The sequence below is a fragment of the Leptonychotes weddellii genome, chromosome 11, assembly GCF_054177405.1.
Source record: "Leptonychotes weddellii isolate Sample4059 chromosome 11, ASM5417740v2, whole genome shotgun sequence".
Taxonomy (NCBI): Eukaryota; Metazoa; Chordata; class Mammalia; order Carnivora; family Phocidae; genus Leptonychotes; species Leptonychotes weddellii.
Window position 1 is genome coordinate 42,693,070 of NC_138379.1, and position 27,252 is coordinate 42,720,321.

The 27,252-nt window shown below is 45.1% G+C and overlaps 1 protein-coding gene across 12 annotated transcripts in view; it reads left to right on the forward strand.

Moving 5' to 3' along the window:
• DENND2B (DENN domain containing 2B) overlaps positions 1-27,252 on the forward strand; it is a 147,333-nt gene that overhangs the window by 30,841 nt on the left and 89,240 nt on the right. For 3 of the 12 annotated variants that reach the window (XM_031017224.2, XM_081798619.1, XM_081798622.1), the window contains one exon: positions 15,492-15,580. The exons of 3 other annotated variants lie outside the window; for them this stretch is intronic. The gene's annotated coding sequence lies outside the window, so the exon portion shown is untranslated. Of the gene's footprint in view, positions 1-15,491; positions 15,581-15,751; positions 16,320-27,252 lie in introns of those variants that run through there. 6 more of the 12 variants (XM_031017245.2, XM_031017249.2, XM_031017239.2 and 3 more) reach the window with 4 other exon arrangements.

A 27,252-nucleotide genomic window follows, 5' to 3' on the forward strand; every position in this document is an offset into this window, starting at 1 on the left:
CAGAGTAGCTGGAGGCCAGTAGTCGTGGGGAGGTGGGTTTGGACACGCTCGGTTTTGCTTGCATTGCTGAATACCTTGCGTATGATGGCCATGAATGCCTTCCTTTGGGAATAGAGCTGGTCCCACAATAGCCCTCCCCACTCTGCATCTGTATTATACCTGTGTGGTTCTTGTCTGTCAGGGGTCCTGGCCTAGAGTGTTCTGGGCAGAGGCACTGGGTCTGAGAGGTGGGCGGCCAGCCAAGCCTCACCTCCCAGTTTGCTGGCTCCTTGAGGATGAGAAGGAGCACGTTTGTAGCTGCCAGTGTCGCTGGCACAGCTCGTGCCGGTGTCTGTGCCCCGGCAGCTTACAGAACCTTTTCACGGGTGCCCTGCCTCTTTAGGTGTCTGCCTTCGGCTCAGATTGTGATCCCAGGGTCCTGGGATCGAGCCCCGCATCGGGCTCCCTGCTCCGCGGGAGGCCTGCTTCTCCCTCTCCCACTCCCCCTGCTTGTGTTCTCTCTCTCACTGTGTCTCTCTCTGTCAAATAAATAAATAAAATCTTAAAAAAAGAAAAAAAGACTGGAGCTAAATACCACTGTGCACATTGCCCTGATGCGCGCAGGCTCATCCTTAGAGAAGAGGTGGATTTGAACCTGTGATGATAGAGAGGGGGGCCTTTCTGCCCCAGAGTGGGTGAGAGCAGGAAGGAAAAGGGGAGAAGGTACTTCAGGAGTTGGGAAGAGTATTGATTCCATCCCTTTCCTTTACCCTCCTGTGCCCCCCAACATTTCCTGTGAATGGTCAAGGGCAGGAGAGAAAACCAAGATCTTGCCTCTCAGCCTTTATTTAGTACTTTTTTTTTCCAGCGGTAACCAGCATTGTGATGCAGATATTGTATCAAGCTTGTTTGCTGCCTGAAGGAACCTATAATCTCAGGGAGAGACAAAATTTGTTAAACAATTAGAGGATCAAAGATCTTAGCTGTGTTTGGTTACTAACTGAATATATTTATAGTTCAGGAATGAGGAAGTTGTGTCTTAAAACTATAGGAAAGCTTTCTTGGAGTAGGCAGAATCTTTTCTGGTCTTTGAAAGTTAGATTGACTTTATATAAGCAAAGGAGAGGTAGGAAGTGTTCTGGAGGTGGAGAAGAGCAAGAACATAGAATGTGGCATGGTCAGGGTCACTGTGATGATCTGCCTTGGAAGTGGGAGGTCTGGCAGCGCAGAGCTGGGAATTTGAACCCTGGAGCTTCTTCCTTGGTGCATCGGAGATGGAAGTGAGGCAGTGGAGGTGGGATTTTGTGGAAATCAATCACTCTTGTAGAAGAAAGTAGGGTAGTTTTGGAGAGGACAGAGACTAGCAGTAAGGAGACCTACTAAAGAATATGGGACATCAGCAACAGGAATAGAGATGAAGGGGGTAAGTCCTAGAGAATATTTAGAAGTAGAACAAGTAGGACCTAGACATGGGATGTGAAGGATGAAGTTGAGGGAAAGGCAGAAGATGTCAGAATGTCTGCCCTGTCAGAGTGGATGTTTATAAAATGCTTTACACTTTTCAAAGCACTTTTTCATTCAGTAAGTATCTCAGAATTGTGTGGGCTCTTACGTCTCATCTAGTCTGGCTTAATTTTCCAGATGGAGATTAGAACCAAGAAAGGGGAAGGTGCTATTCCCAACTCACACAGCTATTTAGTGGTAGAACTGGGCTTCCAGTCTCAGCCCTCTATCCCCTAGGGGAATTTGAAGAGAAGAGTACATGGAGGAAGGATGTGGGATCAGGGAAGAGTCCTGTCTAGTTGGGTGACATTAGGTGATTACTCATCTCTGAGCAAAATGAAGCTTACTCAGAAACATTCAGACCAGATGAGTGATTTTACTAAGAGGTTTTTTTTTTTTTTTTTTGAGAATTACTAGACAAGGAAGATGGATTCCTTGGGTCCTTTTAGTTCTGAGATTCTTAAGAGTGCACAAAAATGTATATGAAAAGTACTGAATTGGGTTTGCTGGGAGATGGGCTGGTTTCCAGTGTGGTACTTTTCTAAGGGAATTTTGAGAGTAATTTGACTCCACGTGATTTTCACCTTATGTGCTGACCACAGAACCTAACTACTGAGGAGGACACAACTCTGCTGTTCGTAGACTGTGGGCAGTGATAATCAGCAGCCAAGAACTCAATATTTGCAGAGTTATATTTATGGCTCTGTTTGCATTATCCACTTCCTCTCTCCCCTTCTCCTCCAACAAGACACACACACACACACACACACACACAGTTTCCTCCATTCCCCTCTTTCTCTCTCCTTCTTTTCCTCTTTTATTTCTCCTTTACTGCTTTTCTTGTCCATCACCCCATCCTCCATCCCTGTCCTTTCCATTCTTGTCCGTCTTGTTGTGTAAACAACTTCCTGTGTTGGAGTGACTTTACCTCTTTGTTGAACTCAGACATGACTATAGCAAAGCCGTGGAATATCCTGATGCAGTGGAATCACTGTGGAACATCCTGCTTTGTCTGTATCCCTGATGTGGTGACTGGCGCCCAGTGATCAGAGCCAGAATCTGGACCTTTCCTTACCTTCACTCAGGCTTCCTTCACGTTCTTGTTTTCTGTTAAAGTAGCTCCTGATCTGGGGATGCCTGGGTGGCTCAGTTGGTTAAGTGGCTGCCTTCGGCTTGGGTCCTGATCCCAGGGTCCTGGGATGGAGCCCTGCATCCAGCTCCCTGCTCAGCGGGGATCCTGCTTCTCCCTCTCCCTCTGCCCCTCCTCCCTCCTTGTTCTCTCTCTCTCTTTCAAATAAATAAATAAAAAAAAAAATCTTAAAAAAAAAAAATGGCTCCTGATCCTCCTTCCTTACGTCCATTCTCATTGCCCATACATCAGGGGAGAGCAGGGAGAGAGGTCATGGTTGAAAAAAGAGAAGTAGAGATGAGGGTCACCTTTGGTGTCCTCAGAAGCATTTTGCGAACCTGCAGCTCCCAAGTAGAGTCTTCATGTTTGTTTGTCACACTCTGGCAGCTCTCTCTCGTTTTGTGGCCCTCTGTGATTGGCTGCTGGCTGTGCTTCTGCCGGCTGTGTCTGGACACACCCTGAGTCTGAAAAGAAAAAACAAGAATTTAATAAGCAGTGGTTATTCTCTTGGGAGGACATAGAGTCAGGCCTCATCTTGGTGAATTTTCCCCAAGTAGACTTCCTCTTCTCAGCTCCTGGAGGCCTTTTCCTTGGAAGAGGTGTGTCCCACGCACCTCAGCTGTTCTGCATTCGCATGAGTGGCTTCAGTCTTTCATCACCTTGAGGACTCTCTAATGATTGACTTCCTTTGCCTGCTCAGGTTTCAGGAGAGCCGGCATCTCTGAGGTACAGCCTCTGGAGTCCCACAGCTTAGGAGAAGGAAGCCTTCTGCTGGCATCTGCTGTGCTGGGGACAGTGGTCCTTAACCCTTTGTTTCTTGTACTCTGCCCCCTCGCCTCCCAGTCATTTAGCAGCGTTAGCCAACCAGTTACGGGGGCTTTAGGCAATTGTGTTAACCCAGGGAAAGGAACCCTGACACTGAGGAAATAATAGGCTTTCTGAAATCTTTCTTTCCTTCAAAAGGCTAAGTGGTACTCTAATATGTTCCTTGACATCCTTGGGAGTAATGCTCAGGAATTCCCCCAAATATGCTGTTCTCAGACTTCCAAACAAGCATCCTTCTATTTCTGTCCTTCAAGGATGTTAAATTGCTCTCTTCTCTCCCTTCACATTCCTCTGTTTTCCCCTCATCATCTTATCTATCTTCCCTTCCTTGCAACCTGGGGCTTAATTTTTTCCCCCTATTGCATAGATTCCTCTATATTGATCTCTAAGTGAATGAATGTTTGAAAGCACCTCTTTGTACACAAAAGGCAACTCCCTCTATTTTACATAAAAATGGGATACACCTAGTGCATGTATTGTTTTCTTTTTAGATTTATTTATTTTATTTTTATTTTCTTTTAAAAGATTTTATTTATTTATTTGACAGAGAGAGAGACAGCTAGTAGGGAACACAAGCAGGGGGAGTGGGAGAGGGAGAAGCAGACTCCTGGCTGAGCAGGGAGCCTGATGTGGGGCTAGATCCCAGGACCCTGGGATCATGACCTGAGCTGAAGGCAGATGCTTAACGACTGAACCACCCAGGCGCCCCAAGATTTATTTATTTATTTAAGAAAGAGAGAGCATGAGTGGGGGGAGAGCCAGAGGGAGAGGAGAGAGAAGCAGACTCCCCACTGAGTGTGGAGCCTGACATAGGGCTCAGTCTCAGGACCCCGAGATCATGACCTGAGCCAAAATCAAGAGTTGGAGGCTTAACCGACTGAGCCACCCAGGCACCCCTCCTAGTGCATGTATTGTTAAGGAGCTAATCGTTCTAGAAACTCTTAGGTTCTTATCCTTGGGGAAAAGAGAGAGAATGGTTTAAAAAAATGGCATCTTGTACTATAGGATGTTGCAGTTTATTTAGTGTGACACTCATCTGCAGACCAGGGCCTCCTTCCATGTTCCTAGGATAAGAACTGGGTTTTGAGGGACTGCTGCTCTTCTGTCTTACTGATTCTTCTTAGGTACCTAGAAGAAGCATCGTAGTTTTCCATTATGGGAGATAAGCTGGTATGTATATATCCCAGCAATGCCTGATGGAGCTGAAATGCTGCATTCCTGCTGTCTAATGTTTCCGTTAGAATAGTCAAACCCGAGTCCTTGCTCACCAACAGCTATCAGATGACGACTTAGTATAGAAGGCTAAAGATCCCAAGAATTCACTCTAATAGTTAAAAATATCACTTTGTAATTCTGATCATGATGAACCATAGTTCAGGGAGATGATGTGTTAAGAATTGTTGAGATTCCTGAGCTTCTCTGTGTCCTTACTAAAGCTTGGGTGGTCAGAGCCCCAAATGGGAGGTTCCAGTGTGAATAGCAGTAAGGACAAAGGGCTGATCAGGCAGGGCTCAGCTGGCTCTTTTTCTCAGGAGCTTTCTTTACCTCATCTAGCCACCAGTCCCCTGAGATGATTCCATAGGGATAAAAGTGGTATCTTCGTGTTCTGCAGGAGGACTTGAGAGCCTCATGAACCAGATGGACATGTAGCTTATTTCTCAGCTTAAGGGGCTCCATAGACTTGATTTCCTTTTTTTCCTTCAGTATACTTGCCTGAGATGTTATTAAGACTCCATTTACCCCTGGGTCTGCAAATACAGTGTGTTCCCCTGAACGTGCTATTGTTCTAATGGGAATGGAGCAGAGTAAAGACATGGACCTCATTTGATCTGGGCTCTGTATTTTAGTCAGTGAAACTAAAAATCACATTGACTCATCAGGTGACTCATATTGAACCATTTCTCAAGTCTCCTTCACTTCTACCATCTTCATCCTGTTGTTAGTGTAGTTTTTTTTCTAAACTTGAGTAAAATAGTATCTTTTTTTTTTTTTAAATGTCATCTTGCTATATTAACCTCTGGTTCCAGTTTGTGGAGCCCTTTCTTCCTGATTCTCTCTAGTATATTAATTATTCCTCCCATTTAGTTTGCCATAGGCAATTTAGGTAAGTGTGTCTTCCCCTAATTATTGATAAAAACAACCGTGAGAGGATCTAGAACCGATGAGAAGTGGCCAAACTTCTAGGGAGTTCCAGAGCACTTCTTCCTAGTTGATATTGATCCATTTTGCAGCACCGTTTGGTCCCAGCTGTCCTGAGTTACCGGACCATCCAGTTGCCAGTGTATTTCTGTTTTATCCTTAAGATCAAGAGGAGTTTTTCTGAAGTCCAGAAAAATTGTGTCCCTGGCATTCTTTGATGTATGTGTGTGCATATGGATGTGTTTATTTATATGATATATAACATATGTCATATACAAATATATATCATGGAAATAGGTATGCATATTATTTTTGAAACCCCAAACTATTGTTTATAGACCACTTGCTATCTATCACTGTGTGTTTCACATATATTGTCTCCTTTATTCTCTATAATAATTTTATATTAGCTTTTTTAAATGAAAGTAATAATAACATGTTTTAGTATGACTTGTACTTAATCTCTAGTGGCTGGTGCTTCCTCCTGCATGTCCTTGCCACTTTTCATATTTCTTTGTTCTGGAGTTTTGCTTGTGATATTGCTTATTTAATAAATACTTACTGAGTACTTGCTATGTGTAAAGAAAGCACAGCATTATAGCCTGTTGGGAATTCAAAGCTAATAAGAAATGATCCTATTGCTCAGAAGAGCTTATATGTAATTAAAAATATGAATGGATGAACAATGGTTTGGTGGGGGAAGGAGGGAAAGCAAAAGAACTCAGAAGAGAGAGTCCTGAGTGTAAATGGAGTGCTGAAGCTAGCCCACTTACAGGTTCTGAATGGAAGACTCTAGAAGCCATAGTAGTGGTATGTTCCATGTCAGAACCTTTTCAGAAAGATGGAAGGTGTCCAGTTGATTGACTTAAATCCTATCCCAGCACTTGGTTGGAGTGTCTTCCTTCTTCACTTGTATGTGTTTTTGTAGTGTAGTGTAATTGTAGGTTTGTAATGCACAATTAGCATTGCCTGATGCTGTTAAAGTCTTCACAGTCATCACTTAAGGTTAATTTTCAAATAAGTAATACATGTATGTGTTGTAAATCCAAACGGTGCGAAAAGGTGTACTGTGAAAGCAAGTCTTCCACCTTCTTTCCTCTTCCCCTAGAGCCAGTCGCGGTCACCAGCTTGGGGACTGTATCATTTCTTTTAATGGCCGCACAATAGTCCAGTGCAGCTTCTCAGACTGCAGGTCGTCATTAGTGGGTTGGAAAATCAATTTAGTGGGGGCCGTACAAGCTTTGTTGGCTTTCTTAATGAAATAGATTAAGATAGCATCACACATGGTAAAGATAAACACCGTTTTGAGAAAACTTTTTGGTTCAGTTTTATTTATTTATTTATTTTATTTTATTTTTATTTTTTTAAAGATTTTATTTATTTTTCAACAGAGAGAGAGAGACAGCGAGAGAGGGAACACAAGCAGGGGGAGTGGGAGGGGGAGAAGCAGGCTTCCTGCTGAGCAGGGAGCCCGATGTGGGACTCGATCCCAGGACCCTGGGATCATGACCTGAGCCGAAGGCAGACGCTTAACGACTGAGCCACCCAGGCGCCTGGTTCAGTTTTATACACACACACACATGCCCTCTCATACATGTGCATATGACATTACTATATTACATACGTATTTTTTACTCTGGGTCTTGGTCAAAACATCCTTGAAATTTACCAGTCCTACTTCGGAAGTTTTTTTCTTAGGGTAACTTCCTAGAAGTGAGGATACGATACTGAGTCAAAGAATATGAGCATTTTAATTGATTTAGCCAAGTTACTTTCTAAAAGCTATGTCCCATTTACTATCTAATAATGCCATCTGTATTTTATTTAGTATAGGTTATTTTTATTTTAACAAAGACATTTTTCTATGCGTTATATATGTGATATATATTTTTTAACAAAATGGGATAATTTATTACTCTTCTCAAAGTAATATAAAATGAACACTTTCCTATTTTACTAAATATTCTTCTACAGCCACAGTTCTCATTCTGGGGGCAGTTTTTCTTGGATGTAGGGTGTGAGGAGTGATTGCTCTAGTTCTTCTCAAACTTGAGCCATTCTTACCCATTCCTGTGATTTATACTGTATATACTTTAAAAATATATATATTTTATTTATTTTGAGGGAGAGAGAGAAAGAGAGAGGGAGTGCATGAGCCGGGGGAAGGGCAGAGGGAGAGGGAGAGAGAGATCTCGACCAGACCCCACGCTGAGTGCAGAGCCTAACATGGGGCTCCATCCCATGACCTTGAGATCACAACCTGAGCCAAAATCGAGTCGAATGCTCAACTGACTGAGCCACCCAGGCACCCGTGTATATACTTTTATTTACTGATCTTTAAATTGGCTTTTTAAGAGCTTTTTATTTTTAAATAATTTTAAACTTACAGAAAAGCAGCAGAGACAATACAAGTTCCCCTAATCTTATAGAACTATGGTACAACAAGAAGTTTAGTAATAGTGTAATGTCAACTATGGACTTAATTTGGATTTCATTAGTTTTTCCTATTCCAGGATCTAATCCAGACTCTCACATTACATTTATGTGTCATGTCTTCTTAGTCTCCTCCAATCTGTGACAGTTCCACAGTCTGTCCTTGTCTTTTATGACCTTGAGACTTTTGAGGGTGTACTAGTCAGGTATTTTATAGAATGTCCCTCAAATCAGGTTTGTTTGATATTGTCTCATAATTAGATTGAGGTATGGATTTTTGGGAAGAATTCCACAGAAATAAAATGCCCTTCTCAGTGCATCATGTCGGGGTACATGATGTCAGTATGTCTTATTAATAGTAATGTTACCTTTGATCACTTGGTTAAGATAAAGTCTGCTAGGTTTCTTCATCATCAAGTTTTTGTATTTATGCCTTTGTAATTAATAAACATTTTGGGAGAGATACTTTGAGACTGTGTAGGTTCCTTATTTCTCTTTAAACTTCTACCCACTAATTTTAGCAAAACAAAACTGAAAGCGAACAAAAAACATACACAGTTGACCTTTGAACGACATGGGTTTGAACTGTGCAGGTGCATTTATACATGGATTTTTTTGATAAATACATTATAATACAATATAATTTTCCTATGATTTTCTTGATAGCATTTTCTTTTCTCTAGCTTACTTTATTGTAAGAATATGGCATATAAAACATATAACGTACAAAATATGTGTTAATGACTTTATGGTATTCGTGAGACTTCCAGTCTGCAGTAGGCTCTTAGTAGTTAAGTTTTTGGGAAGTCAAAAGTTATATGAAGACTTTCAGCTGCACAGGGGGCCAGCACTCCTAACTCCAACGTTGTTTGTGGGTCAACTGTACCTTCTTTAGCACTGGTCTAATCAATGAGATCAGTGAAAATGGGGTTAATAGCTGGTTATGTTTTTTTCTTATGAACATTAAGATAAATATAAAAGTATTTAACATTTTTAAAATGTTTGTCCATATACCACTTATAATAAATCATCTTCTGTACACGTCATACCTTGGGAACCCTGGACCACTCTGAGGTGCTAAGCAACGAACGGTTAAGTTTTGTGGTGATATTATTGATCCCTTATTAATTAGATTGATTAGTTGGTTGGTTTCATTAGTTCATATATTAAAAATGTATTAATTGTGCTTGGTACAGAGTCCTAAACTAGAATTCAGAGTTAAGACATAGTTCTTGCCCTAAAGAATATTATAGGCTTATAGGCTAGTAGGAGAATTAAGTTGAATAAGCCTTGTACACTAAAATACAAGGCAGTGAGCATGGCTAACAATGGAGTAGTAGACTGTTTCAATGAGTTATAAGGACTATGGGTAGAGAATCCAGTCCAGGCAGGGAAAATCAGGGGAGATGGCATGGAGGAGGTGACACAGTCTGGGCCCACATCTCCCACATATTTGCCCAGATCTTATTCTGAGGAGTACTTTTTCATTCAGGCTCAAGGTATTTTTTTGGTTATATCATGGAAAAGCCATTTGAGTCCACATTCTTCTTATTCCCCCATCTCCTTTCCCCCCACTTTGTGCTCTACCTCCCCTATCATCAAGGTTTGGTCGTGACAGGTTAAGGTCTTGATTGAGCTCAGAGTTCTAAGGCAAGTAAGCATGAGAAGCCCATTCTGGAAAGGTAAAATGGTGCTTTTAGAAGGGGTCTGGAATATTGCCTCCTCAGTCCGGTCTTTCCTGGCCCCAGGCTGTGTTTCTATGGCCCAGTGTTAAAATGCTCAACTTAACAAGGGACAGTAGTCAGTGGTCTGTGGATTTGAGAGATTCTAGGAAGCATTGTGACAGATACTCCAAGAGATTGGATCAAGCCACTGAGTATCTTGTGCCCTGGGGATCTGAATTTTGAGTTTCATACTGAGAGTTGTGAACTGAGTAGAGGTGAACTAGGGCTGGGAGGCTGACAGACCAAAGGAGAGTGTGCTCAACCCAGCACGAAGATGTCCAAGAGCTGCTTCGTCACAGGGCAGTGGGATCCAGGATAGTTACAGGCTGAATCCCACACTCTTAGTTCAGAGCCTTAGTGTTGGGTGGGAGGCAGGTGGGATTAGGTCAGGAGTAAGGACCCCAGAGAATTTCCTCTCATAAAATGCCAGGACTTGAGCACAGCACGGCCCTTTGATCTGTGCAAGCAGAAGCAGAGTATGTGTAGCAGTGGCCGGCGCACTGGAGGTCCTGCTGGATATGGCTCCTGACAGAAGCAGGAGAAGGCTGGCATTGCCATCTGGACGGAGACAGCTGTTTTGTTGATTCACAGGTGCTGTAGAGCCCATGAGGAGACTGCTTGATTGGAAGTAGGCATCTTATCTTCCAGGAGAACTTAGATTTTGCCAATTCCTCTGCTTTGTAAAAGCGGCTTTGTCTCAGACCGTTGGCTAAGGAGTGAGTCCCTGGCAGAGGCTCAGTTTCCTTCCAAGGCACTTCCCAGGTCATTTCCAAATTTCCCCATCCTGTGTTTGGCATCTTTCTTCTCTTTTCAGCCTTCTTTAGGCAAGAAGCCTGAATCTCCCATCTTCTCCTCCAGAAGAGGCTGCCTTTTATGGGGCTGGTCTTCTGTCTGGTCCCAGGCAGAGGACTCCAAAGCCCCAGGCCAGGGGCTCTGCTGAAAGTCTTGGAGGAGACTCTGGAGCCTCTGAAACAGGAAGTCTTCCTGAAATCAGTGGGACTAGGTGACTGGGACAGAACAGTTGTACTGGGCAACTGCAACAGAACATTCAAGTTGTAAGGACCCTTAGAGAACAGCTAGTTCCAACAGCCCAGCAGCCCAGCAGCCCTCTTGTTACATGCAGGGAAAAGCAGAGGCCCTGAGCGGGGCAGGGACTTGTTCAAGATCTCACCACCCTGGCAACCAGGACCTGGGCTCCAGTCGACCAAATCCTTCTCTACTCCTGCATTTCCTAAAGGGCTCTTGTGTAAACCTGCCTGCTCACACGGCAGCAGGAGCCCAGTGCAGAACCAGGCAGGACACATGCCAGATTCCCCCACTACTTGGGCAGAACTAGATGCCCCCTGTGCAGAGGTGGCTGGACTCCACAGTCTGGTGGCAACTGGGAGCTCAGTTCCCAGAGGCGGCTGAAGTTACACTGCATCTCTTAGGCCTTCTGGGATCCAACAGGTAATATCAAAACAACAGCTTACTTTTCTTGAATTCCTTTGATCCCAAAGTAAGGAGTGACTTTAAAAGATTTACTCTGCTCCTGTGTTTTTAGGTTTCTGTGTAAGTCTTTGCACTCAGATTCACTCATCTTATGGAGGGTACAGCTTCTGTTTTTGCTTTTAAAAGTCTTTTTCAAAGATTGATTTATCCCACACACATTAATAGATTGCCCACTGTGAATGAAATAATAAAGTTAGTAGACCTTATGGGGCTCATGACCTTACGAATATGAGTGACAGTGATAAAGTGCTATGAATACCATGATAAAGCCATCTTCAAACTGCTGTGGGATTGCAGAGCAGACAGATTCTGATAAGAGATCAAGAAATATTTCACAGGGGAGGTGATCACTGAGTTGGGCCTTGTAAGATTTTGCTTGTTGGGGAGGAGGAGGTCCTCCGATAAAGGTAACAGCATGAGCAGTGGGGAGGGAGTGGTGGGAGAGTCAGGGCGCAGTTAAATTATAAAACGTAAGATGACTTTTTAAAGGAAAAATGTATTTTTCATAAGCACAGTGACCTGCACAATGGAGGTAAGAGAAAAATGTTACTGTCCCTGAATGGAGCTGACCTGAGAGATCCTTCTCATCTGTGGGAGTTGGGCCATTCCTGCACCCCGCTCGGTTTGGCAGTGACACTGGCGGAGGAGTGCCTGTAGTGGGTAATGGGAGAGACCACAAAACCCTGGAGCGCATCCCTAGAAGAGTGACCTTATGAGGAAATTTCTGGGAAATAAACCACAGGGAGACTTTACAGGAATTTTTGGTCGAGCCCACAGGCAAGGCACATGAGGAGAGGAGATGTAATTATAGTTTGTAAGTCTATGAAAAGAAACAATGAGTGGCATGAGATAGCTGTTCTAAGTTTCTTCTTCCTGCAAGACAAGACAAAATGGGTTCTTTGCACTCATTCAGCAGAAACTTCTGAGTGCCAGCTGGGAGCTGGACCCTATCCTAGATGCAGGGAGTATGGTGGCAAAACAGTCAAGGTTCCTGCCCCAAGGAGCTCATCAGGGAAAATTGGCCTTAAGAAAAGGGAAATGTATTTTGGTTGGAGATTATGGTGAGTGCTATGAAGGATAAATCCTCATTTCGATTGGAGGATCATGGAAGACTTCTCTGAGGAGGTGAGAGGCAAGTTGAGGCAAGGTAAGAGCCAATTAGGCAGACTAGGGGCGGGGGTGGGGGTGGGGGTGTCCCAGGCCAAGGGGAATAGCTTGGGAAAAATCTGGCCCTTTGGGGGGAATTAAAAGAAGGCCTGTGTAGCTAGCACACACAGGTGGAGGGCAGGAAGTGTGCTGAGAGGAGGCTGGAAAAGGATCAAGCAGGGCCTTCTAGGTCCTGGTAAGAATTCAGATCTTATCTCAAGTGCAGTGGGAAGCCATTGAAGTGCATCAAGCAGGAAATGACAGGATCGGATGTCCATCAGACAGCTGCATGGAGAATGGAGCTGGGGGGATAAGAGTGGAAGCTGGGGCAATCCAGGAGGATTTTCAGTAATCAAGGGAAGGGACTGAGGTGGCAGTGGAGGGCGGAAAAATGGATAGACACATTTTGGAAATAGAATTATTTGGAATTGGCAAATGGATTGGATATGGGGAGAGAGAGGCAGGAAGACGCAAGGGTGTCTCCCAGATTTCTGGCACAAGATTGTATGCGTGCCTTTCAACAGATCCTAGACCCCATAAAGCCCTGTCATTTGGGAGAGGTCAAGTAGGGTTGATCTGAATCCAGCCTTGCATAGGCAGCGGAGGTATGCAGCTGTCCTCTTGCCCTGCCTAGTTCAAAGAGCTTATACCTGCAGCAGCACCCAAGCAGGGGTTCCGGTTCTTCTCCCATGGGGCCCTTACTGTCTCCCTTCCCCCTGAGGACAAGGCTCTAAAGAATCTCTGTGAACTCCAGGGTGCCACTAGGGGGAGCATGGCCTGCACTTTGTGCCCAGTCTGGAGGGCTTTTTGAAGTCTGGATTACTTTAGAGACTAGACTTGTAGCCGCTTCAGTACTCAGCCCCGGCCCCGGCCCCTGGCCCCTCATAGTGCTTTGAAGAATGCCTGCCATATGGGAGGTGCTCAGTAAATGTTAGTTGGTGCTAATATTGTAACTGTGAGTATTATCTTGTGGAAGTGAATGGGCATCATCTCTTCTTTTTCAGTATGGCTACTGGGAAGTGGAATGTGCATTTTCAGAGTGAGGAGGAGAACAGAGGGATGCCTGTGGGGAATGGGAAGAGGGAGAAGTTTTGGGACCTGATGGTGTTGCACTTGCCATTTCATCCTGTCTTCCTTTGCAGACGTGGGACACTAGGGCCTTTGAGGGATTCCTGAGGTGGTGTTTGGCTCAGGTTGGGCATCTGTAGTGGGAGATTGGTCCCTGCCCCCTTTGAAGCTCTGATGGCTTCACTACAGCAATAGGGCCCACCACCACTTAGGGTTTATACCGTCCCGTTATTTCCTGTTGCATTTTCTTGACACTTTTCCTACTTTGGCTCCTGACATGTAGTTACCTTTTTTTTTTTTTTTTTTTAATATTTACCTTTTAAGCTTAAGTCAATTAAAATCTTGTTTTGAGAATTTTGTGATATATCAGAGGTTAATAAAAACACAAGGATTCTGCAAGGAGTCACTGCATTAAAGATTCCATCAGGACCTCTCTGGCACTGTTTTAGGAAGCAGCGTTGAAAAATGTCTTCCTTGAGCCCCAGTGTCCTCCTCTGGGAGAGATACCAACTGCCCTGCTTTTTGTTTGTTTGTACATGGTAAAAAAACAGCTGAGATGAATGAAGTTCTTAGCTCAGTGCCCAATTTAAGGAGAATGCTTTCCCACACATCATCTCTTTTTATGCCCATCCCAGCCTGTCAGTTGCCCATGGGGTAGGTTTCATAGGTGGAAACTGGGAGGTTAGTTAGTGGTAGAGCCAGACACTTCCAGGGTCTTCTGACCCCTGCTCCATGGTTGCTTCTATAGCTACTCTGCTTAATACACACAGGAGAGCTGGGCGCCTGGGTGGCTCAGTTGGTTGGGCGACTGCCTTCGGCTCAGGTCATGATCCTGGAGTCCTGGGATCGAGTCCCACATCGGGCTCCCTGCTCAGCAGGGAGTCTGCTTCTCCCCCTGACCCTCCCCACTCTCATGCTCTCTCTATCTCATTCTCTCTCTCGAATAAATAAATAAAATCTTTAAAAAAAAAAATACACACAGGAGAGCTGAAAGGCTGTATCTAGGTCTGTTATTTTCTGCTTCTGTGAGCTGGGGCAAGTCATTTGACCTCTCTTTGAGATTTTCTTTAATCTGTTAAATTAGTATGATAATACCAGTCCTAACTTTTAGGTCAGTTGTGTTGAACAGATAAGCCAAGATTTATGAGGGTACTTGGGAAAAGTGTAAGGTAATTTATAGCTTTGGGGCAGGACTTTTCGCTCTAATCTGTGCACCATTACCTTCCACGTCTCATAGATGCTATCATAGAGTCTTCAGGCCAACTGGATGGTAGTCAGGTCTCACACACGATGACTGAAAGATTTCTCTACCTTCCCCTGGGAACTCAGCTTTGTATCTCAATACTGGCTATCAAAAAAGTTGTTAGTGTGGTGCGTGGGTGGCTCAGTCGTTAAGCGTCTGCCTTCAGCTCAGGTCATGATCCCGGGGTCCAGGGATTGAGCCCCGCATCGGGCTCCCTGCTCAGTGGGGAGCCTGCTTCTCCCTCTCCCACTTCCCTGCGTGTGTTCCCTCTCTCTCTGTGTCTCTCTGTCAAATAAGTAAAATCTTAAAAAAAAAAAGTTGTTAGTTCTTAGGATCAGATGGTAGTGTACTTTAGTGGAAAGTGCCCTGGACTGGAAGACAGTGGCCTAATCTCCTAGTTCTTCAACTGCCTAACTCACGAGCTGTGTAACTGTGGACTAAACATTGGGTCTCTCTGAGCCTTGGTTTTCCAATCTATAAAATGGTAATAATATTGTCCAGTGTATTTCAAATGGTTTGAGGATCAGACAGAATAGTGCATATAAAAGAAGGTCACAAAGCAGAAATGTACATGGGGGGTTGAATTGAGAGGGCCTGCCGTGTCCCAGGCACCGTGCTAGCTCTTGGACAGGAGTGACAGTATTCCTGGCTGTCACAGCAGCTCACAGACAGCCGGGGCTTTAGCTGCAGGCCCTAAGCAGGGCAGAGCGATGAGGCTGTGTTTGTGTCATGTCTGTTGCTTGGGCTGTGACTCTGGACTTGCCCAGGACTCTTACTGGTCCTGACCTAGTGTCTTTCCTCTCCATTGCAGGAAGATGAGAGACTGCTTGGGCACCAGCAATAGTACCATGAGTCCCTGCACTGGTTAAAGCGATCACCACAACCTGGGCAGGCAGCAAGGTAAGCAGAGAGGCCAGTCCAGGCGAGCTCCTGGGATGTGAATGCATTTCCGCCTCAAGTGCTGCCCGGAAAATCCCAAGTGCACAAACAAGTCAAGGCAATGCGTCTGGGTCCTCCTACCCGCACTCTGGGACCCAGAGGAAAGGCTTGCTTCCCCTCCCAAGTGCTCCAGCTAGCTCCCTCCCCTCTGGCCAGGATTCCTCCAAATTAAAAAAAAATGAGACACTGGAGGGGAGGAAAACAAGTCCACTCACTGTCTTTCCCTTCTCCCATCTGAGCTGTTGAAGCAAGTTCCCAGGAGCTGCCCAGAGCCCTTGTTTGACTGGAAGGGAGGTAGGAGGAGTGGAATGTGTGCAGAACCCGAGCTGATCAAAAGAGAGTGCTGTTTTGTGGAAGCCTCCCAGAACTGAGAGCGGGAGAGAAGGGGGGTGGAGGGGGAGAGGAGAGAGGAGACAGAGGGAGAGAGAGAGAGAGAGAGAGCGAGCAAGCACGAGCACAGGAGCATGCTGGCTGGCGAGAACAGGGTCTCCATGACAACTGGCCTGGCCAGCTAGAAGTGCTCTGCTCATTTGGCTGGAAGGAACTCCACGAAAGGTCAGAGGAAGGAGCTGTGGGAAGCTCGCAGCAGGTATCGGAGCTTAAGCGAGTGGATTTTGGGGCCCTGGGCTCCCTTACAGACTGTGGTGTGAGCCAAACTCTGCCGAGAATGGAGTGGGCAGGAAAGCACCGGGACTTTCAGGTAAGGTCAGCTCCGGCTTGGATTGTTTTTTCTCCTTTCCTGGCCATAGTCTTGGGCTGTTTTCTGGGAGGCAGGCAAATGTCTGTACTCTCTGCTCGGGGTTTGGGGCTCAGGAATGATGTCATGCTTCAACAGTTGGATTCTATTAGCTTAAGAAGGAGGGAAACAGCCAATTTTCTTGACTTTGCAAATCTAGCTGATCTCACTCTTGCTGAACCTGAGGTGTTTAGACTTTCTGTAGAAATCATCATCTTTTATTTAGCACAAAGGCTTAGGATATTTTACAGAAAGAGTGTTTTATATAGAAAAAGCAAGTTATCATCACTCCAGTATTGTGTTTGAGGTTCCTACACGGAAACTCCAGTGTCTTTTGAGTGGCGTGGTTTGTTCTAGTGAACACTGTCTGTTTTGTCTCTTGGTGCTGCTATGTCTGACCTGTAATGAAAAAAAAAAAAAGCCAGTTAACTCAGCTAGGGGCCTGTGGTGAGTTCCCAGTCTCTGGAGCAGTTCTTAGGACAGAGGGACCGTCTTAGGGATATCTGAGCTGGGAATCACACTCTTGGTCTCTCTCCCAGGTAACTTGGAAAGAAGCATGTTGTTCTCCTGCGTTAATAAAGCCCATCACAGGCTTTCCTAAAAAGTATATGGGGTGGAGGCTGGCAGGTGTGTGTGTATTTTGGGTTGGGGGGCCTGTGAAGAGGTTTCCTATACAGGTATCTCCGAGTGAGCTCTCAGTGGTGGCCGCTAAGAGCTAGCTTGCTCGTGGAGACACGAGGTATTGTGGTTGTGCCAGATGGATACTTTGGGTTAATATTTTAACCCAGTCTCAGGGCATGCACTGTCCATGCTGTGCACTCCTCTTCTGTTTGTCGTATGCTTTGGTAAAACTTGTTCTGACCTAGAGGACTGGTGTGTGGTGAGCTCAGTGTGGCCTAGCAGAAGAAACCCTTCCAGAAAGGCACTTTATAGGTGATGGGGTAGCTAGGTTGTTAGTAATCTGATTTGGAAGATTCATGCAGCAGACACTCCCTGCAGTGGGGACCCATCAGGAGATGTGCTTCCGCTTCAGGCATGTTGTATCTCAAACTTACTCCTGGGCCTCAGGGAACATTGTGGATGCCTTTGGTTTCTCTGTGGGATGAGGGAACAGCTGCTGTCCTGGCTCTTTGGTTTTTCTTCTTGAACTTTCTGAACAGAATGTCTTTTGTATTCTGGCAGACAATGAGGGGGCCTTCTGATTAACTTCGGGTCAGCTTGCCAACAAAAGCACTGACCATGTCCCCAATTTGGGCTCCGTGAATGTGTACATGTATGCATCAGTATTGTGGCCTAAGGGTCCACAAGGGTGAACTCCGTGGCCCTGCACCTCAGATGGGCCACTGTTAAAGTGATGCCTCCTTTTAGTACACTCCAATGATCCTCTGCTTGGTAGAAACCTCTGTTTTGTTGGGGGGATATGGCATTGCACTATTGGTTGGGATTAAATTTGGGGGGTGTGAGGAAGAGGCAGTGCAAATCCAGAATCTCAGTTCTCCTCTGCTCAAGTGGCTGTGGTTGGGGCTCACCTCCCCCCAGCCCCGATATGTGAAGAGGGCTAGCGATGATCATTTTTTTGGTAAATCAGAATGAACACCGGATTTGGGGTTAGTAGACTTGAGTCCATGGTCAGATTCTGCTATTTGCCATCAAGGTGGCTATCGGCAAGACCATTAACCTCTGTGACCTTCAGAGTTATTAGCTGTGAGATGGAAGATAATGATATAACTACTTCAACAGGTCTTTTGGGAAGAACAAAAATGAGGTAATTTTCATGAAAGTAATTCTAAGTAAGTCAAGTCCTATATAATGTAAGATGTTGAAGGATGACCCCACTCTATTCTGTATAGTCATTTTGCCCCCCTGTTCTGGTTTCCCAGTTTATAAAGTGCCCTTTTCTTTTGTGCATTTACAAATAAAAATGAGGAAAACCTTTAAAAAGTCCTTTAAGATATTAAAGGAAACAAATAGTGCTTTCTTTGGGTTGGGAAATAGAGTGATGCTCACTGTAGGCTTTGAGCCTCATAAATGATCCTTCAGAGATGAAACTTTCTTTCCCTTAGGTCACCTGACTCATGTGTTTAGTACAGAAGAGAGGGATTCCAGCAGACCCTTTGCTTTTCCAGTGTCCCACAGCTAGCTACCTGGCAGTTATGGTGTCATAAATTTCAGTAGCTGGAAGAGAGGCTTCTGGTTGTCAGGTTTGGTTCCCTCATTCTGCTGGGTTCTGCTGGGGAAACTGTTTTGAGTGGGCAGAGAGGCCTTTCTCCTGTTCTGGGTTTGAAAGGCAGCGTCTAACTGGCAGGAAGAGTTAGCGCTCTGAAAGGCTCCTTGGGGGCTGGGCAGCTTTCAGGAACCTGTGTGACTACAGCTTAGAGGGAAACAAGAAAGAAAGAAAGAAATGAGGAAGTGGGAATTTCAAGGGCAGAGATTCTTGATATGCAGTGGGACTGTGCCAAGGAACAGAATAGCAGGGGTGGGGAGACTCCAGGCAAGGACACCCGGATCTGATCTCAGGGAGTGTGTACGGCTCATGGCATGCTTGGTGGGAACACAGGGAGGGACCTGGCACCCCACCTGCAGCCCCAGCTTCTGTCGTAGGACAGGGAAGCTGCCTACTATGCCCTGGGCTCTGGGAGGAAACCCCTGGGAAGACCCTAAAGAGGCAGATTTGTTGTTGAAAAACAGAGCCACCTTCCCAGGCGAATCACAGCCCAGCAATCCTCTAAGGCCTGATGGCAACTTTGTCCATAGCTTAGGTTGGGGCTGCAGCTGTTCCCCACTCCTCCTTAGTCCAGCTTCCCAGAGCTGAGTCACACGTTGGATGGATCCCTCTGTGTTCTTTAAGGATTAAAAAGTAACATTCCTGTTCTCACTCCCTCTCTCCCCCTTCCTCTACACCCCTTCCTGCACACTCTCCCACTGGGCTCCCTCTCTCTAAAATTAGAATAATCAGTTATCCAAGGAAGTTGAAACTTTGAAATGCCTTGGAGGACAGGCCTAGGGCATCCTGAATTCCGCTGTCTCTGCCCTATCCCTGGAATGGAGGGCTTGGGTATAAAGTTTGCAGGGGCACCCCAGACTCCAGGTATCATGGCCACACTGCTGGCCCAGGAGTAAGAGAGGCTGTGCTCCATTTCCTACCTAATCTGATTCTAAGAACTACTTTGGGGGGCACCACTGGGCACCTGAGGGTGGTGGGAGGGTCTGAGTCAGGGACTGCCAGAGCACCTCTCTGCAGGCAGGCGGTGGGGGGGGGGGGGGGAGACTGAAGAGCATGTCTTCCTGTTGTTTCTCTTGTCTCCTATGTGTCACTGTCCTGGAGTCTCCTGATTTCTAGTGTTGGGCCCAAGAGAGTTTGCTGAGGCAGCCAAGCACAGGGAATGTGTATCTGAGCCTGGAGGAGTACAGGCATCAGCCCTGCAGAGTGTTGGCTTGGCCTCCCTTCTGGTCCTCTACGTTAGCTTGGGAGAAGAGGGTGTTTAGGGTGGACAGGGGGAGGGGAAGGGGAAATCTGCCGGCAGATAATTGAGTTCTTTGAGTTAGAAGAACCATGGAAAGTGGAGAAGGGGCCAGGAGGGCATGAAAGAGGAAAAAAAAATTACCGTCTGGCATAGTCTGCAGAGATTTCTCTATAAAGCCTGAGGGAGAACTTGCATTAGTGAGCGCCTTCTCCTGGGGGTGGGGAGGGAGAGTCTGAGCATCTATTTTTTTCTGGGGAGGAGGCACTGTGTGCATCTATCTCAGTAGGTGGGTGTGGTGAAATACTGGGCGCATCTGTCTTAGGGAACATGCCACGGAGTATTGCCTGATAGAAAACCCCCCTGTAAGACCTAGAAAACTCTCCTGTGTGTATGTGTGTTGAGGGGAGAGGAGGATGTTAAATGAGCCTAGACTATCTTATTGTAGGATTTCTCCAAAGATCCCTTCTCTTATTATTTTTGGCTCTAATATACTGTCAAAATTATCAGTATTCTTCTCATCTAAAAACTGCCTGTGTGTTAGATTGTACTCTCTCTATAAAGGGTGGATTATATGCAATTAGAGTATGATACCTTCTTAACCAAAGCTGACCCGTTTCTAAGGGTTTGTCATGAAACTGCCCATTTCTCAAAGATGCAGACTCTTCTTGTGCATGACTTGTCACTGAAGGGCTTTGTAGGTGAGCTGGAGGTTGACTAATAGGAAGCAGCACATCAAATGAAGGACTGTTTGATCCTTGGGAAAATGAGATGAACAGGGGGTTATGGGAGCCTAGGAGGAAACAGGAGAGAAGCTCTGGGCAAGGGGACTGGGGCAGGGGAGGAAGGTAGTTCTGAGGAACAGCATGGGAGATAGAAGGCAGTAGCTGGGCTGCTCTAGGAGGCCTTCACAATTTAGCAGAAGGTTGGCCTGCCCCCAGGGGACCCAAGGGGACCGTGTTGTGTAGGTCCTAATAACCAGGGAGGCTGGCATTGTGGTTGACACCCTGTTCATTTGCTCCTGGGCTTGGAGGCATCTCTGGCGCCAATGTGCCCTCTTGGTCTGTCCACCCATTTTGTCAGTGAATATGGAGGGTCTGGGCCAAGAGCTGGGGAGGGTCTAAATAGTATCAAGTGTGAACTTGATGTTGTCACTAGGTATTGTATCGTAGTTATTTCCTCCCCAAAGTGAGCCTGTCTCTGTGATTAAGAGAGAAGAAACATAGGCCTGCTGAAGTTAGGGTTTTGCAGGTAGGGTTAATGACCATCTCATGCTTCAGGCTGGGAAGAAGGCGGAACGTCCAATTTTTAGACTCTGATATAAAGCACTGTTTGAATGATGGAAGAGAGCCAACTAAAAAGGACTAGAGATAGGAGGGAGAGGGTTCTAGGTCTCTGTCGAAGCTTCTCTGAGAATGTCAACAGATCAGGTGTGGGGGATAGGAAAAAAGAAAGAGGAAAATTGGAAAGAAAACTATATAGTCAGCTAGTTTTCAGAACTCTTCAGCCTTGTTCGAGGAAGTGCATTTTGGTGTGCTCACTTGTATCTTGGAACACAGGCTCCCTTATGCAGTTCTGACAACCGAGTTTTATAGATTGCTTTTAAATGAATCAACCTGTGTTTGTTCAGCTATCAGTGACTCTTGATCCTCAGTGCGTGTGTGGTGGAACGAACCATTTGCACTGACCGTGAGCATCTCAATGCCGTGAGGTGCAGTGAAGAGCTGGCGCTTGTGGGTCTCACACGCCTAGGTTTAGAATCTGGCATTACAGTTACTAGCTGTGTGACCTTGGGCAAGTTGTTTAATCTCCCTGAGCCTCTGTTTTCTGTGAGCTATCTGTAAAATGGATATAATAACAGTACTTAGCTTGTGAGAGTTGTGCTGAGGATTGAATGAAATGATACATGGAAAGCTCTCAGCCCAGCCTGGCACCTAGCAAATGTGCAATGCTTTCCCTTATTATCATCATCAACTTAAAGCAGCATTTTGAAGAGTAAGGCTGGCATCTCTTAATCAGGTTGGGATTACAACACAGGAAAGTCAAATCGGATTCTATTTATTTAAGATTTTATTTATTTATCTGAGAGAGAGAGAGCGCATGAGTTTGGGGGGGCGGCAGGGAGAGGGAGAAGCAGACTCCTCGCTGAGCAGGGAGCCCTATGCGGGGCTCGATCCCAGGACCCTGGGATCATGACCTGAGCTGAAGGCAGACACTTAACCAACTGAGCCACCCAGGTGCCCCCCCCCCGTTAAATTAATTTTTAAAAATCAATGGAAAAAGGACTTAGTGTCTTAGTGTCTGCATCTGTAAATTGGGAGTAATGTTACTCACCTCAAAGGTTTGTCGCAAGGGTTAAATGAATTTATATAAAGCACTTCGCTTAGTTGCTGGCACAGATATGCTCTTGGTAACTGTCGCTGCGATTGTTGTTCGAGATCTCTCCCTCCTGTGAGTTCCTCTGCCTCCATACAGCAGTATAAAGAGCCCTGGTCATGTAGTCAGCAGATCTGAGTGTTAGTCCTGGGTCTATCAGTGACTTGTCCGATGACCTTGGGGAAGTAACCTTGGCTTCTCTAGACTTCGGTTTCCTCTTCTAGAAAGTGGAAGGTTTAGATTGAGTGTTTTCATTGACATTCTGACTTGATTCTTAAGTGCATGTATCTTATCTTTCCAACAGATTCCCCGAAGTTCTATAAAATTAAGTATAATATTTTATACATTTTATCTCCCCAAAGTGGCCAACATATATAGTTTATGCTTAAACAACATTTCAGTAGCTTTTTTAAAAAATCCCATCAGCTGAACTCTAGGAAGCGTTTGACCTGGTTCTTGTAACTTGGAGCTTGGGATCTTGTTCTCAGATGCACGGGGCTTGGTTGTAACAGCTTGCAAAGAGTCTCCAGCCTTTGGCCAGTCAGAAAGTCTACCAGGTTAGTAAGAAAGGAGGTGGGTTTCACTCGGTGCCGATGGGAAGATTTTGGTCGACAGATGTTGAGGGTACTTATTTGTCGTGCTGTATAGACTCAGATCAGCCCTGTGAATAAATACTGCCGTCACTGTTTCCTTCTCTCTGTGGAGAAAAATGGCAGTGTTTCCTGGCTGACCCTCCTCTCTCTCCCTTAGAGTTTGAAGTGAGTCAGTGGTGCTCAACGACAAATTCGTGTGTTAGGAGAAGAGCCGTCTAACGAAAGAGTGATGCTTAGAGCCTGGGCTCTGGGGTCAGACAGTTGGGGTTCATATTCTGGCTCTGCTGCTTACTCCCTTTGAGATCTTGAGTAAATTGTGTAGCCTGTCCATGCCCCAGTTCCTTTGCTGTGAAACTGTGAGTACTATTCCATAGTGTTGTGGTAAGGCCTAAGTATCACGTGCTTAGGACAGTACCTCATATCTGGTGTTGAATGAAATGTGAGCAATGCCTGTTATATTTCTTATTCCCTTGTAAGCCAAGCAGAGTGTGTTTCCAAGTGGCTGGTCTGTCTGGTTTGTTCTTCTGAGAAATTGGGGCAATACCCCCTTCCTTCCTGTCTTGGGCAGACATCGAGTATCAGCAGAGCAGTAATAAGTGTCCTGCAAACAGTACATAGATCGTAGCTCTTGTACTTTGCTTTTGCAAAGACATGTATAAACCAGAAAGGGAATCTGAGCTAAAAGAGCATGTAGGTTGAAAGGACCCTCTCTGATGAGTAACTTACATTATATGGCACTGGAGTTAGGGACATGGCAGAACCCTGGGTAAAAGAACAAGATGGGAAGTGGGCTGAGGGAGAGTGTAAACTCAGAGACGGAGCTAGGTAATGAAGAGTGGTATTTCTGGGCAAGTGATAGTGGCTACGACAGTAAGCCCTATGGAGAAGCTCCTGGCACATTATCTTCCCAAGAGGGACATTGACTTCCCAGCCCCAGGTGAGACTTGCCCCCACAGTGATCACTCAGATCAATCTCAGAGGAGTGGTGGATTGAGATGAGGTGGTTCTAATCTGTTCCTAACTAGAATGAGTAGCATGAGTAGCTGGTGTATCTTATCTACAAGTGTAATTATAAAGAGATTTCCTTTTCCAATTGCAAGAAACAGGAACTTTTGCTGCCAAACTTAGCAGCATGTTTTAAGTCCCTCAAATCTCCTCTGAGTGCTACCAAAGCTCTGAGCTTTGTTGTTATCTCTTGTTGAAATATATCCTGGAAAGGTCATATCAACAGTGCCAATTTATGGGCCTACTGAACCCAGGCAGGCCTAGGGCAGAATGGGGAGTTCCTGGGAGTAGGTGCTTCACAGATTTTCCCTTTGAGTCAGGCTGTTTATAATTTAAGGTTCCTTTTGCTTCAGAAGACCACGCTCTGCAGATTAGGCTCAAACATTTTATTTCTTCTGCAGTTTTACTTCTGTAGGAGGGAGCTCTGACTCTACAGTAGCTCCCTGTACTGTGGGGAGAAGCTCAGCCTTGATGGTCCTTATGGCTGCCAAAACCATGCCCGGCACTCCTTATTGGAGGTCGGTTTTCTTGGCACAAAGTTGTAACAGAATCCTTCACCCCATTTAGTTGATTAGCAGTTTTTGACCTACTGTGTGTTCTGAAGGAGTGACTAAAAGAGGCAAAGACCACATGGTATAGAAGCCGCACTTAGGTATTTACACTCATTCGTAAAGATCTGAGGAAAAGAAGATCAGACCCGTGTGGGCATGTACAGTACTCTGTCACTTGGCAAAGTGGATGCAAATAGGGAAAGGAAACTAAAGAACCTAACCGACCCCAGCAACTGTAAAGAAGTGTGGTGCTTGAGTATGTGAGAAAATACCTGGGACAGCTGAGATGAACTTGGCAATGGCAGTGACCTTGGTTGGCAGTCTGTAACTTGACTAACTCAGCCGCTGTGTTTAGAGAATTGAGGCTTTGGAATCTAGGAAGGAAAGAGAGCACTGAAATTTTTTATTTTCTTTGCCTCCCTCTAACCCCCTGATTCACTTACCCGTCTGGGTTCAGACGCCCATGGAAAGACTGCCAGCTAAATTGCTGTTTTTGAAGTGGTGTGGGTAGCACTGTCCTTTCTGGGTCTCCGTGTCTCTGGGTTGGAGCCCTCACTGCTGCCCGGGAGTGAGTTACTGCTCATTTGTGCCGGGAGAGCTGGCTGGGAGGAGTCTGGTGGTAAGAAGGGCAGCAGGTTGAACTCTGAGGAAATGCCCGAAGGGAAGTGGCAGGGATCAGGTTAAAAAGAAAACAGTGAGGAACAACTGGGGATGTTTGTCTTATTTAAATCTCATCAAATAGAAATAGAAAAGCTTTTTAAAAAAGATTTTATTTATTTATTTGAGCGAGAGAGCAAGTGAGTGAAAGAGAGAGAGAGAGCGCACAAGCAGGGAGAGGGCAGAGGCAGAGGGAGAAGCAGGCTGATGCAGGGCTCAATCCCAGGACCCCGGGATCATGACCTGAGCCAAAGGCAGACGCTTAACCAACTGAGCCACCCAGGCGACCCCCAGGTGGGTTTCAAAAGCAGTGCTATCCAGGCTTCTTTTTGCCTGAAGAATACCCAAGGTCAGATGTCTACATAGCTTGCTCAAATAAGTTGAGCCCTGGGAAACTGTAGAAACTAAAGGAGGATACCATAGAGTTATGTGTATTTACCACAATAAGAAAAAGTCAGCGGGGGTGGGGGTGGGAGCAAGCCATGGAGACTGTAACATCTGTGACATCATCCCAGCCCCTGAGAGCAGTTAATGTTTTGTCACCAGGGGAGTTGGATGACTGTTTGTGTTCCCCAAGAGTTTATTTCTCCTCAGCCTTAAAAATTTAAGTAATTAATCGAAGTATAGTTAACATAGAGTATTATATTAGTTTCAGGTGTACAACATAGTGATTCGACAACTCTGTACATTGCTCAGTGCTCCCCATGACGTTAGTCACCATCTGTTACCATACAACATTATTATAATATTAGTGATTATATTCCCTATGCTGTACTTTTTATCTCTGTGATGTATATATTTTGTAACTGGAAATTTGTGCCTCTTAATTCCCTTTATCTATTTCACCCATACTCCCACTTGACCGCCCTCTGGCAACCATCAGTTTGTTCTCTGTATTTAAGACTTTGTTTCTTGTTGTTGTTGTATGTTTGTTTGCGTTTTGTTTTGAATATTCCACGTATAAGTGAAATCGTATGTTATTTGTCTTTCTCTGACTTATTTCACATAGCATAATATCCTCTAGGTCTATTCAAGCTGTCCCAGATGCCAAGGTCTCATTCTTCTTTATGGCTGAGTAATATTCCAGGGTGTGTGTGTGTGTGTGTGTGTATACCATGTCTTTATTGTCTTTATCCGTTCATCTATTTTTTTAATTTTTATTTATTTTTTTAAAAAGATTTTATTTATTTATTTGAGAGAGAGTAAGAGAGCACGAGTGGTAGGTGGGGAGAGGGAGAAGCAGACTCTCCACTGAGCAGGGAGCCTGACGTGGGGCTCCATCCCAGGATCCTGGGATCATGACCTGAGCTGAAGGCAGATGCTTAATCGACTGAGCCACCCAGGTGCCCCTATCCATTCATCTGTTGATGGACACTTTCATATCTTGGCTGTTGTAAATCAGTACAAGCACTGTGGAAAACAGTATGGAGGTTCCTCAAAAAATTAAAAATAGAAATACCATATGATCCAGTAATTCCGCTACTGGGCATTTACCCAAAGGATACAAAAACAATAATTTGAAAAGATATTCACACCCCTGTGGTTTATAGTGGCGTTATTTACAATAGCCTTTCTCTTTTTACTTTACATTCTTTCCTTCAGATCCCACCTTCTGCTACCACATAGAGAAGCAGGGTGTGGGGGTGTGTGTGAAACTTTGCATCTCTTTTTAGAAACTTTTTATTCATTCATTCATTCAATACATAATCATTGAGTACTCATTCTGGTCTAGGCACTGTTCTAAATACTGGGGATGTGGAGATAACTAAGACAGCAAAGTCCGTGTGTCATGGAACTTAAAGTATTTGGGGGTAGCAGTCAGTAAACAAGTAAACAAATCAATAAATGAGATAAAGATAGTGATAAGAGCTATGAAAGAAGTCGTGGTGATATAAAAGAGGGAGAGTAATAGGAACTTGAAAGCTATTAAAAGAAAAGTTAGAGAAAGTGTTTCTGAGAATGTGACATTTGACATTTGAGCTGCAAGTTCAAGCACAAGAAGCAGCTGTGAATGTGCACGTTTGGGGAATGTACATTTCTGGAGGAGGGAACAGTAGGGGCAAAGCCCCTGAGGTAGGAAAGAGCTTGGCATGTTGAAAGAACATGAAGAAGTCATCATTGTTAGAATATAAGGAGCCACTGGTTATAAGGATGTAAGATGTTGGTGGAGGCTAGGCCAGGTACAGCCGTTTGGCCACGGGAAGGAGTCTGGAGAACCAACGTGGGGGGCATACATTCTAGGCCTGTGGCACAA